The sequence below is a fragment of the Bactrocera latifrons genome, unplaced genomic scaffold (genome assembly GCF_001853355.1).
Source record: "Bactrocera latifrons isolate USDA-ARS-PBARC rearing strain unplaced genomic scaffold, ASM185335v1 scaffold_34, whole genome shotgun sequence".
In the NCBI taxonomy this organism is placed as follows: domain Eukaryota; kingdom Metazoa; phylum Arthropoda; class Insecta; order Diptera; family Tephritidae; genus Bactrocera; species Bactrocera latifrons.
The window spans coordinates 1,251,995-1,265,537 of record NW_017536979.1 but is presented as its reverse complement, the minus strand read 5'-3'; the positions used below and the strand labels follow the sequence as shown (position 1 = coordinate 1,265,537).

Sequence of the window (13,543 nt, the reverse complement as noted above, 5' to 3'; positions counted from 1 at the left end):
CAAAATACTTTGGCATAATTTACTTTAAATACCGTTTACTAATGATCAAATCAATTGCCAAACAACTACCTATAATTATACGATTTTGCACTAAGAACAATCTAATACCAAAAAAATATTATCATAATTTGTAGAATACCAGCAAACTTTCTGTTTATCAGACATTTGTATGGCAATCCTATCAACTCAACTAAAAATACAATAATAATCTTATCATAAAAGCTTTTGCAAAAGTCTGCTGATATGTAAAAGAACACGTTCAAATATATTATTTCGAAGAGAATATAAGAAAAACTTCTCTGATTTTTTTAAATGTCCCCGGTTTTTTGATAACTTTACGCTGAAACTTACGCTGAAACATCTTTTTATATATATGTACATATATATAAATATTTGTTGATTCATATAGTGTACTTTAAGCCAACGGTTTGTGGCAGTTACAAAGGCGAACCTATGAAAAGTTCATGTTAGTCCCTGATGGGCGTTGCAGAGGTAACTCTGTGAAATACTTATCGAATATGTCACTCAGGAGATGGATTACCTATGTATATTTTAATGGGTGAAGCAAAAAACTGGTCTCAAAAAATATAATAATTAAAAATGCGAATAGAAAGAAAATTTGGGGAAGTTATAACGATATCTAATCTATGACGAGAATAGTTAAAAATTACTCTTTGTCAATCTAAATAAATATAAATTGGTCTATACGTAAATATCAAACGAGTTTAATGAGTGTTTAATGGTTTTGTTAAAACAATTGAATATTATTTATTATTTACATATAAAAACATTTAGCACTCTGAGCAATACTAAATTTTCATTTCAAAAGGCTGGCAGACATACATACATACCTATTCATATGCAGTATATGAAAAAGCAGGCGTGGCGATCACCTGTTGCCTCGTATAGAATTGAATTTGGGAGACACTCAATACTGGGCGCGAAGGAAAAGCGTTGGCATTGAATTCTTTTTGCTGTAAATTTGAGGAGCTCTCACCTAATTTGAACCGATATCAAATGGGCACGCTGCCGAGTGACAATTGGCGGGAGAGACACAAAGCGAGTTTTTCGGTAAGAGCAAGCAAGAAAGGTTAATTGAATGAATAAATTTATTTATACCTTAAAATAAATTTAAAAATAAAAAACACATTAAGTTATTGTTTAAAAATATCTTCGTTCTCAAAAGCGATGAGACTCGCGTGATTCACCTTTCGGCACACTTTCGGTGCGAAATCATTGCATAATTTTTAAGGTAGTAAAAAAAACAATTTTGGGTGGAGACGACGAATAAGAGATATGAAAAGCCACTACCTTAGAGTCAACGCAAGAGAAATGAGACGCGAGCCGAAGAAACAAAAGTCAAACATAAAAGTAAATAGCCACAGAAAGCAAAGAAGAAAAGTGCGTCAAAACAAGACACACACTTACTTCATACATACATTTATAATTACTTAATGCTAAGATAAACAATTGTGATATCGTCAAAAGGCAATTTTCTGAGTTGTCTCAACAAAGTAAGCGCCTCATCAGCGTTCATTAATTTGCTATCGCACTCTTCTACTTTGAAAATATTAATTTCTATATGTCTTTTTACGCACACTTTTATGCGTGCCAACGTCGCTGACGATCGTGCCAACAGAGCGATATTGTAGCTGCTGATAAAGTCATGACCACGCACAGACGGACGGGCGGACAGATATGCATGCGTTCTCTTGAGCATAACAAAATGTTGGCAGCGGCCTGGTAAAAAGTGAATGTGGCAGATACATATGTATATTTGATTGTAATTCTAGCGTTACTAGTGGGCTGCACGCAATTCATTTACGGGGGGGAATACAAAAGAAATTTATTGTTTAAAATGAAAATAAAAGTGAAAATAAGCCAGGCATATCGGCGGCCCAAAGCGAATATCAGAACCAAAAGAGGTAGCGAAGGAGAAATTTAGACATTGAAATAAGTTGAATGATCTCTGCTGGGTTAACAGTATTTTTACAGTTATACGAAATTAACTTTTTTAATAAATTTAGGAATATGTATGAACTAGATCAACCTTTTACAACGTAAAAAATCTTCTGAAAAATCATGGTCAATGGAGGGCGCGATAACGGCCAAATTTCCAAATTTTTTCCAAAAATCAGTGATTTAGTGATTTTTTGAGTCCCAATTTGTGCCATCGTATGAATACATATAAAATGTATGTACATATGTATGTATTAAAACAAATATTGAAATTATGAAATCACTATACAAATCGCGTGAAATCAACAGCAATTACAGCGTTGCCGTATTCAGTACGTGGGCAAATGAGGTAAAAATTAAATTGCTAAAAAAAATCAACAAACGAATTTCAGCGGTAAATAAAAAACATACAAACAGCAAAAGTGTTTGGATTTTAAAGCGCAAGAGAAAACAACTTGTTTGCATAAAACTGAACACAGATACACACCTGAACATGCGAGTATGTACCACATAATTTAGCAAAATGTCAGCAGAAAAAATCAGCAGGCAAAAACAATTGCTTTTTCATGTCTTTCCGCATGAATGACTGACATTGGACTGTGTTACAAACATATTTATGTATACATATCTGCGCTCTCATTTTGCGGTAAGGTTTAAAAACCCTTTAAAAAAGTTAATAAGCAGCGGCTTTTTTTTTTTTTTTTGCATGGAACCCCTCGGTTTCTGATCTTTTACATATCCTTGAGGCAATTCCTCATCATATTAAATGTGGTTATGTAACAATTTGAGGATTTTTTATTAAAGGGAAAGGACGCTAAGCCAAAAACAAGATATATCGTAACGTTACTTTTTGAATTTGCAAGATATGATTGAGATGATATAGATTAGTTCAATTCAAAATTTGTCAATTCGAAAAAAATGAGCAAGAGGAATTTTATTCAACAAAGATTTTATCGAGTAACGCATTTTTTTATGAACTGTGGGGAGGAATAAGTGCTCTCTAATGTAGACAATTTTATGAATATTGAGGTTTATCTAGGTATATAAAATAACCATTTAGAACAGTATTTGTACACAATTTATTTTAAGGAGCCAACAGACCATAATAATAATAATTTAAAAAACGATTTCATCGAAGATTATATTTCATAAAATAAACAAGCTCAACTGAATGAAAGATTTTCTGAAATTAACCTTTTCCAATGCTGGGATTGACGCATGTACATATGTACACATCTGCTCAAAATAATAGTTACACGATAAAACTTCGTACTCTCAACAGTTTAAAAGACTTTTTATGGGCTGTATGCGACAAGTTATGCTGTAAGTTTAATTAAGATAATATGGCATCGCCCTTTCTAAGAGAATGAAGCATGTGATCCCCCGAATTAATGGTGTCAGTTTTGCATGAATTCTCAGAAAAAATTGCTAAATATAATAGTTACACATAAGTGAACTTAGCTTTTTGTGAAAACAAAACTAATTTTATCCAGTTTTTCAAGTTTTTTTTTTATCTGAATTCGTAAGTTTTCTTTCATTAAAGCTCAAAATGCTGCAGATAAATTAAATTATTTTTTAATCAGATGAGGTTTCAAACCTCAAAAGACAAGGAAAATCGCTTCGGGAAATTGGGAAATTAATGGAAAGGTCTCATAATTGTGTTAAAAATGCTTTAGAGCGAAAATGTAGTAGGGAGACTAGTGGAAGGCCACAAAAAACAAGTACAGTTCTTGATCGCCACATTGTAACTATTTGTAAAAAGGACCCATTCAAGTCGTCGAAGGTGACAGCAGCAGAAATTGGAAATATAGTAAGTGCCCAAACCGTTCGCAGGCGCTTGCAAAAGGCCAAGCTACCAGGATGTATAGCCAGGAAAGCTCCATTAATGCGATCAAAAAATTTAGATATGAGGTTAAATTTTGCAAGAAGTCATTTAGATTGGTCAGGACCTGAGGAAACAAAAAAGTGGAGAAACATTTTATGGAGCGATGAAACGAAAGTAAATTTGTTTGGAAACTATTGTGTGAGAAATGTGCGTCGTCCAAAAGGAAAGGAGTTTCATGCTTGATTCACAAAAAAAAAACTGTGAAGCATGGGGGTGGAAACGTCATGGTGTGGGGATGTTTTCCTTGGTATGGAGTAGGTGCTATATACCAGACAAATAACAAAATGACAGCGACGGAGTACGAGGAAATACTTGAAAATGTCATAATACCCTATGCTGAAGAAAATTTACCTTTACGTTGGGTATATAAGCAAGATAATGACCCAAAACATACCTCCAAACTGGTTAAAAATATTTTGAAGATAGTAATTTTAACGTTTTGAAGTGGCCAAGTCTTTCCCCGGATCTAAATCCAATAGAAAACCTATGAGGAGAACTAAAAAAAAAAATTTGGCGAGTCAATCTTTCTCTACCAAAGACCAGTTATGGGAGTGCATACAAAAAACTTGGACTTTAATCAGTAGTATGCCCAACGAATAAATAAAGTAATTCAAAATAATGGTGGATATACTGGTTATTAACTGAGTAATGTTAAATATACAACAAAACTGTTTTATCATAATTTGTTTTTCCAAAATAATTGTCTTATTAAAAGTGTACCTATTTTTTAGAGCAAGTTAATTTTAGTTATGAAATGTTTTTGGATCTACATTTGTTTGTTTGTTTTTCTTAAAAATTTAAATAAAACTTTTCATTCATGAGCTTTACTTGAAAAAGTATTGTGTAACTATTACTTTGAGCAGGTGTGTATGTGTGTATGTATACATATGAAAATGTCTGAAAGCAACTCATCGATAAACGAAATACAACCTGTTTGTACGGAGCAAACACACTCACATTTCCAGTTAGAAGCAATGATTGATTTCAATCATATGACTATGTTAAACTCCATCTTGCCGAATTTCCATTATAACTTCTTCTTTGGTCTCTTTTGTAAGCATTTGTTGTCATCGTCATTTTCATGCTCACCTAATTGAAATCGACTAAACTGGTTCGCAACACACGTACTATATGTCAAAAAATGTCATAAACTGAAACGGCTTAAACATGAGACCAAAAATTTGGCACCAGAGTTCCACAGTTTTTTAACCTCTCTTTCGACAAGGGTTTTGCGTGAAACTTTCTAGGTTATGGTAACATTTCTTCTTATTGTTGTACAGTAGTAAGTGAGTCACACACACCCATGTATGAGTATTTTTAAGTCCAATCAAAATTTCCTATAATGCGATTGCAAAGTTAATGAACTGTGTGTTATGTTGCCAAATTCGTAATAACATCGCGTGTTGGTTAAAATTGCAAATCACAAAATTCGACTTCGTGACAAAATATTGGGATTAAAGTAAAGCCAAAAGAAATTAGACAAGTTAACAGCGGCGATAATATTCAATCGGATATGAAAAATATTGTTTTTAAACATTAGTATATGCATAAGTGTGTGTGTATGACTTCATAATAAAACCAACAAAACCGAAAAAATTAATTTAAAAAAAGCTATAACAATTGAAATTGTACACTAAATTTTACTGTAGAAAATACTGAATGACGTCATACGGAAATCAGGAATTTATTAATTTCATTCATTCATAAAGTTCGTTATATCTTCAAAACAATATTTTTTATGTTTTCTCAATTAATTCAAATTTTGTTTGTTTTTTCAGCGACCTGAATAATGGCAAAACTATTTGCAAATGATACAATAAATGGCATATCGCTCCTCATTTCATTAGTGGCAGCAAGTCGAGACGGAAGCAACAACAGTGTTAAAAGCATGTGATACCGCGAATCAATGATTTTGCACGTAACAAGTTTTTGTTAACACGAGTATACTTCGAAGGTACAGCGACGAAGAGCAGTGGGTATAAGTCAACAGTCAACAAACACTTATGCACATATCCCACACACATGCACATGCATACATAGGTACAAAAAGATGTGCAAACTTCTCAGCAAATACGCGGGGGAATAAATTTCAGCTGATTGCTGCAGTCGCTTTGCGTTATCAACTTTATGTTATGACATAATTTCGTAGAAAATTTGGAAGGAATTTGAAAAATATTAACATTCCATTTAATAATCTGAAATTGTGCTGCGTCGTGTCGCTATTATATTAAAAAGTAGCGATGACTTCACATTTGGAGCGCTTGCTTTTATGTGTAAGTAGTTTTGCCACTTGGTTACAAAACATGGAAACCTGAAGTGGCGATGACTAAAACCGCAAGAATTTCGTTTAAACACCAAAAGCTGAGCTGGCGACTTTGACGTTATTAGAAGGTGACAGCTGCGCTCGGTTGCTCAAGGTTTAGTGACGACAGTTATATTCACCGACAAATGCAATTCGTTATCGATTCAATGTATAATACAACAATGTAGATAAAATATGTGAACAAAGAGTAATTGAAATATTTATTTATTTGCTCTGCGCGTACTCAGGGGTCATCAAAGGGTCTACAAGCGAATTGAATTAGTCTTCGAATCTGAGTTTCCACAACCTACAAGTATATGTATAATAAACACAAAAATTTCGGCCAAAAATGGGCTGGAATTGGGTGCTTCACAATAAACCACCTTCCACAAATTGCTCCATGAGAGCACAATATTATATGTTCTCCAAGTGCAACAGTCGAACTTTATTTCATGCCTTGAACTTTAGACGGTGTTAAAAAAATTGGCCTCATCAAAGTATTTATGTACTTATGCATGTACATGCACAGGTATACACATTTTTATTGCTGTTTATGACCTGAAATACTCCGCGTCACTTGAATAGAACGTTAAAATTATTTTATTGCTTAACATTTTAATTTTTAATATTTGTTGGTAGGTATGTATGTGTTTTGACAATTTTCGTGCACTAAAAATATCAATTACATAATACTGGGTATTTTTAAAGGTTTCATCTAAAATCGTTCAAAATTTGGATATCACAGGCAAAATCATCATCGGACAGAATGAAAAAATCGTAAGGATTGTCACATGCAGAACAAGAGGTGCTGTGTATGCCATCATTCATTATGGCTCATCTGAGTTCGAATTTCAATAAACAATATCCAATGTACATTACCTTACGTTTTTAAACACGTTATTTCGTCTTATTGTGAATTGAATGCACTAGCTTAAACTTAATATCGAATAATTTATCATCTATAAATAATTAAGGGTGCCGATATTTTCAAGATTTTTTTTTAAATGAGGGTAAATTTTTTATATTCTTTCGTTTGTTTATATACAAATCTATTGAGGCTTTAAAGTTTTACTTTCAGTATTGTGTTTCGGAAAAAACTCCCGATTATGAGTCATTTATTATAACACGATAAGACTTGAAAACTAAAAATGGCTCAGTTGCTCTATTTAAGGGACGCAGAGTGTATGCACACATATACATACATACTATAATGTATAAATTCATATTCTATGTTGTTTTTTTTTTATCATTTTATGTAAATTCTGTATGTGTATGAATGTATGAGTGCGTCTGTTGTGCGAACACAACCGATCGAGGCATCAAATCAACTTGACAATAGCAATTAGAAATGCCATGTCGTATTCAAGCAAGGTGATGCTGCTGCTGTTGGTGGCATGCATATACCATTTAATTATTTCAAAAAGTGAATACGAAACGTCTAACGATCGGCAAAGTGTGTTTAATAAAATGCCAGAGTGCCTATACATACATACACGCACACACTCACGCTTATGACAGTTGAATTGCTCGCACAAGCTTCAATGACAAAGCTGGTTTTCGAACAATTGCGCCTATTTCAGCGCGTAGCGTAGCGCAAAGCAGCGGCTTTTCAATTAAAATGCGGCATACTTTTTTAATAATCCACAGCACTATTATTATCATTGCTGCCATTATCGTTGTGCGAGGAAATCCTCGATGAAGCATTTTCATTGCAATACATAATTAGTTTACAGTCAAAATATTACCACTTTCGAACACTATGGCAAGCTTATAATAATTTAAATATTTTCAATTATAATGAGGTCCCCCGACTTTTTGCACTTTTCTGTTGCTAATTAAACTCCTGTTTCTCTAAGCTCATGTGCTGTACTAATTATAGCAGCAGATGTTTTGAGGAAATTTAGTAATTATAAAAAAACAATTAGTGCGCAAAAGTAAAACATGTTGATCGCCATATTTTCGAAATAGAACAACAAATAGTTGCCTGCTGTAAAAGATATAGTGTAATTTATTACGGTTTTACTAAAAATAGGTTCCAATAAATGGAAAATAATTAAGTTAGCTAATTTTTTAGCAAAAACTTCAAATTAAGTGCTTGAAACCAGCAAAAACGTTGTTGTGGTTTTCAAAATAATTGCAATAAAAAATGTTCCTACATACATACATATATGTACATATGTACCTACCAATGTCATAAGTCGTTTAAATTTATGACTTTCGCGCCTGAACTCATGCTTATTTTTAGCTCTACAGCTTACTTTAAACCGAAAACGGATATTTCGTGGAAGTTGAACAACAGGAAAAGGAAAACGGCTGGTTAAAGTTATGTGGAAGAACCGATATATATGCATTCCGAACATACATACTTTAATATTATGATGGCAAGAGAAACTCTTGAGAGTCAGCACGTCTGAGATCACGTGGCAAAGGTTAACTAAGCGCTTTAAAAATAACACAATAGTAAAAATAAAGAAACCCGTAGCGCAAATGTCACTGTCAGCATAATTAGAACACACAAAATACAATTAGATATACATACATAACATATGTATACTAATTAAAAGAACATAACTTGCACAATACGTATCACCGAACATACATGTATTCATTACCATGCGAGTTTTGAGAAAACCATAATGTTATTTGTGTCAAAGTTCAACGATTCAGAGACCCACTTTCGAGCATGAAAAGCTCGCCGCAATCGCGCATTTCAGCAGTTCGCCAATTGCATTTCAATTTCACAAACCCATCGAGAATTGTGTGGACTCTGGCTCATCACAGCGAATGCACTCGGCTAAAGCTGATGCATATGAAATCAAAAAATGAACAAAATCAATGTCATTTCCATGGCGTTGTAGAATCAGGATAAAAATTGCAATTTCAACAAGAATATCACATACTCACACGATATTGATGCCCATGCGTTATTGTAAGAATTGCCTTTGTATTGGCATATGTATGCATGCTAGTAGAAGAAAATGCAGTAAAACGTGTATTCAAAAATTAGTAGGTCATAAATGACCAGCATACGTTCAAGTGAAAGGTGGATTGAACGGCTAGCATAAAACCAGTTGTCAACCGAAGATGATACTTGCAAGTTCTCTTGCTGCAAACTAGCTTTTGCCATATTTTTGTTTTCAAATACATTATTGTTATCAGATGATAAAGAAGCAAATTGTTTGAAACCTTTTAATGATTATCCACAATCATTAATATTTTCCTAAATTCTGGCTGGGTGCGCGATAGACTTTCGAAACAAAGTTTGCGTTCTGACATGAAAGCTACTCACGGCAAGTAAGTGAGGCAACTGTCTGAAAACGGTCTAAAACTTGTGGTGCTATTATTTGTCGGGTTACATACATACATACATATGTATATGAGTATAGAAAAGTTTAGAAAAACGCCGAGCAAAGAATGAGGCAGCTGAATATTATAGTGATACTGCCAACTTATGCTCAAAGCGAATTTCATTATATGCCGCCAACGAGCAGCAGGAGAACACAGCGAAAAGCGATAGATTTTATGAAGTGTGATAGTTGTTCTATCCTCTGAAGCGCAAAGTTCTTGGCATACCGATCCGGACTTGCACATGCACGTGTTTTTGTGAGCACTTGCACACGGCGAGGAACCTTATGAGCTACCATTGTGGCGAAATTTCACATATTCAAAAGTTAAACTTTACAGTAATGTTTTTTTTAAGCTTCAAAGTTAACTTTTACGTTGTCGCTCGCCAATGTGGTATTTCTTGATGTTCCAGATTTTCTAGATACGATGCCATTAAAGCAAAAATAGTTTTTAAAAACCGCTGTGTGTGTGTGTGTAATAAAATGAACATATTTGTATAGCATTGAAAAGCCAAAGCAGATCATGAACCTACATCCAGAAGTTACAATTAGCAAAGATACAAATATTTATGCTCCTCATCTCAGCAAGTGTTACACGGTCAATGCCGAGCTGCAAATGTATGATTGACCCATTGTGGACTTTGGTGGCGCTCAAAGCGAACAGTTCGTTTTTGTATAACGTTGTAATTACGTAATGAAGAAAATATTTCAATTTTAACTGAACATTTTTTTTAGATTATAGTATATCAAATTCTATGAATCTAATATTTTCTCGCTTTTGCTACATGCGCTTCCGGCGACGACGTCTCAATAATGTACTTCAATCACAAAAACTTCATTTTGCTAACTTTTAATATAATTCACATGTTTTCTATATAAATCTACCAACCACAAGAGGGTCCCTTCTTCGTTCCGAGTGTTTACAGTTGGCAGTAAAAGTTCTAAGCTGAGAAACTATATGAAATTCACCAGCACAGCGATACCGAAAAAGTAACTGCTTCGAACAAACACCAAGCGATTGAGCGACTTAAGCGATCGAGCAAGCGTCTATCATACACGTAAGCAAGTTTTCCGCTGACTGAATAATAATTTTTTTTCATAAATTCCGAGACGACTCGCTTATGCCGATTCCAGGTCTGCTTGTTTGGTTAATATATATGTACGTATGTAAACATCGGTCGGTAAGCATATCAGTGTATTACTTTTGCTGCGGTGTTCGTGTTGGTGGTGATGGTGGCGGTTGTGTTAATGGTAGCACAGTTGACGTTATAAATAAAGGCAGTTATAATGCAGCAAAAGCAAAAAGTCAAAGCCTTGCGACGATAACAATGAATTTAAGATAGCAGGAAATAGCGGCGCTGCCACTGCCGCAGATACACGATATGCGAGCGTATCAATGGCATTGTCCGCGCACTTGCGGTGGGTGCACGCCCAACACATTCACAAAAGTGAAGCTGTAGTCGAATCCGAAGCTAGAAATATAAGACGACGCCGTGGAGAGGAAGGCAAACGCATTCAAAAACTCAATGCACACAATGTTTGTATGTATATATATTTATTCGTAAGGCCGAATTAATGTCACAATTACTAGTTCTTTCTGAGAAAATCGAATGTTGGCGAAATAGTAGTGTTTTTTGAGTAAAACATTTTAACTAAAACATAAATACATTTAATAAAAAAAATGTTTTTGAAGCGCAGTACTCCTTTCCAAAATAAAATTATAAACTTTTTTTTTACATCAGAAAAATAATCTTTCGAATTTATTAAATGATATAACAAATTTCGTTTGTGTAACTATAATTAAATTAATAAATCGCTATATTCATACTAAAAGTGCCGATTGTCTTTTCGTAAATTTTCAATTAAACTAAAAAGCAATTACGTGACTTCATCGTTAAATGTTTGTGCGTCCAATCAAACATAACACAGTCATTATCATATCATAAAGCGAAGTTACACATCGGTGTGTCGTAATCAGCGTACTTTCAAGAAAATAAATTCAAATTCTTTTTAATTATCTACAAAACTTCAACTGTGTTGATGGGCCACGGACCAGGCAAACAATACGATGAATAAGAAGCAGGCGGCACAAGAGAAACAAAAAAAAAAAAACATGACGCGAGGTTGTAATGAAACACGTTAACACAAAGTGGCCACAATATCACACACCTAACATTTACGAATAGGTGCAATGGAGCAGTAGTTCGGAAGTAGAAGTCCTATGGAGAAAATCTACTGAACTGGTTTTAATAAAATTCTAAATAAAACAATAATAATAAACCACCGTTCAAAACTCACTGAAGGAATTGTTAAAGCTAACAATGCCACCGCTAAAGCAGCTACATACCAGAACGGGCAGTACCACCCCCTTCATTGTCTACAGCACATTAAATACCAAAACGGAGATAAGATATTTGGCACGACGCAGCGCATAAAACCTGGTGAACCTTGACAACATCGCTTCAATACTTCCATACGTACATACAAATGTACGTGCTGTTGCACTTGTTCTGAATTTTGGAAAATATGGAAATACACATGCCTGTGCTTTATGAATACTATATGTACACAACCATATATGGAGATAGAAACTGACAAAATATAAATAATTTCTACCTAATTTTTGGCTTAAATTGGATTGAGATAATTTGGTGCCAATAATTTTAAGTTGCAGACATTTGCTTTTGTCTTATTTTATATTGATGAAGCGCTAGCAGCACGTGTATTGTTTAAAAAAGGAAACAAAATTTGTTCTACAGGTATATATAAACAAGTAACAGCTTTTATTAAATTATTTTAAGTAACGAATTATAAAAAAAAAAATCTTGCTTCGAAAAAATTAAAATTGAAAGGGGTGTTGCGAGTATTCACTCTCTAGCCGAATTGAGAAACTCTATTAATGAAACAACAATATGATAATAAGGAAAAAAATATAATGAATTAAGATTAGCATTTGAATGTGCAGCTTGGACGTATTTTTTGTGTTAGGGCGAAAATAATCCCAAAGTTTCGTTTACATATATGTAAGTATTTTACGACACTTCAGCAGGTAAATACTTTAAAGGCAATGCAATCAATCGCAGGTGGAGAAATGCTTCTTATTATCCTCCGCAGGATAAATAATAGATTGGTCAACAACGTGTGAGGATATTGTGGTGTAGATCGTAGATGTATGGAAGTAATACTTACAAGTTAAAGCGCTAGCCGGATTAATTTTGATATGACGCTTTTATTATTTTTCTTTAATATCACAGATGCTTAAAATGGTGTTTGTCACAATTTTTAATCAAGGATATGTTGCACTTAGAGAGGCAAACATATTTCGATAGCTGCAAACTAAACAAATGTGATTATACTTTTGATTTCCAAATGGATTATAGTAAACTATGATACACTTGATTTCTCCTGGCTTTATTGAATAAAAATAAGTTCTCCTGACAAGTACATACAAATAAACATTTTAACCGGTAAATGTTCCAACGTCCCGCTATGCGCGATTTTGTTTTAGAAATTGTTATTTTGATGTCCATGAGAGTTTTTATTAGTGATTAATTACCACATTTTGACTGTTAGCCGGTTAGCAATAAGCTTGACTAATGGCTTCACGATTAAAAGTAATTTGAAGAAACAATTCCTGACAATATGTGATTGAGAAACAACACGATTGTTAAACAAACCGCAAAGAAATTAAAAAAAAAATTAGGAATAAAAAACTGTTGCATATGCTACAATATAAATAAACACAGCAGTAACAGCATGACTTAAAGAGGCACTCTTCCTGGGCCGAAGACAATCCAAATATGCACTATCAGTATCAGTACCCGGACTAGCCCCAGCCACACTTCCTCACCTATGGCTGTCAATGCCCACTACTCGAAATCACAAAATGATTTTCCGCGACAACCAGTCAACCGCGCCGGCCTTAGTGGCTGGCTTCTGCTCTTTTTTTTATCTTTCACTTTCTCAACAAGTGATTGCAACGACGCGCCACGACAACTTTCGAAGAATGAATTGCACAAAGCGAAATACCAAAAAATTCAAATTAACGACACA

At 34.0% G+C, this 13,543-nt stretch overlaps 1 protein-coding gene across 6 annotated transcripts in view; it reads right to left on the bottom strand.

The window, feature by feature from the left end:
• LOC108971334 (moesin/ezrin/radixin homolog 1) overlaps positions 1-13,543 on the bottom strand; it is a 34,891-nt gene that overhangs the window by 17,576 nt on the left and 3,772 nt on the right. Inside the window, exon 2 of one of the 6 annotated variants that reach the window (XM_018937315.1) lies at positions 12,680-12,826. The exons of 3 other annotated variants lie outside the window; for them this stretch is intronic. The gene's annotated coding sequence lies outside the window, so the exon portion shown is untranslated. Of the gene's footprint in view, positions 1-10,379; positions 10,574-12,679; positions 12,827-13,340; positions 13,363-13,543 lie in introns of those variants that run through there. 2 more of the 6 variants (XM_018937317.1, XM_018937314.1) reach the window with 2 other exon arrangements.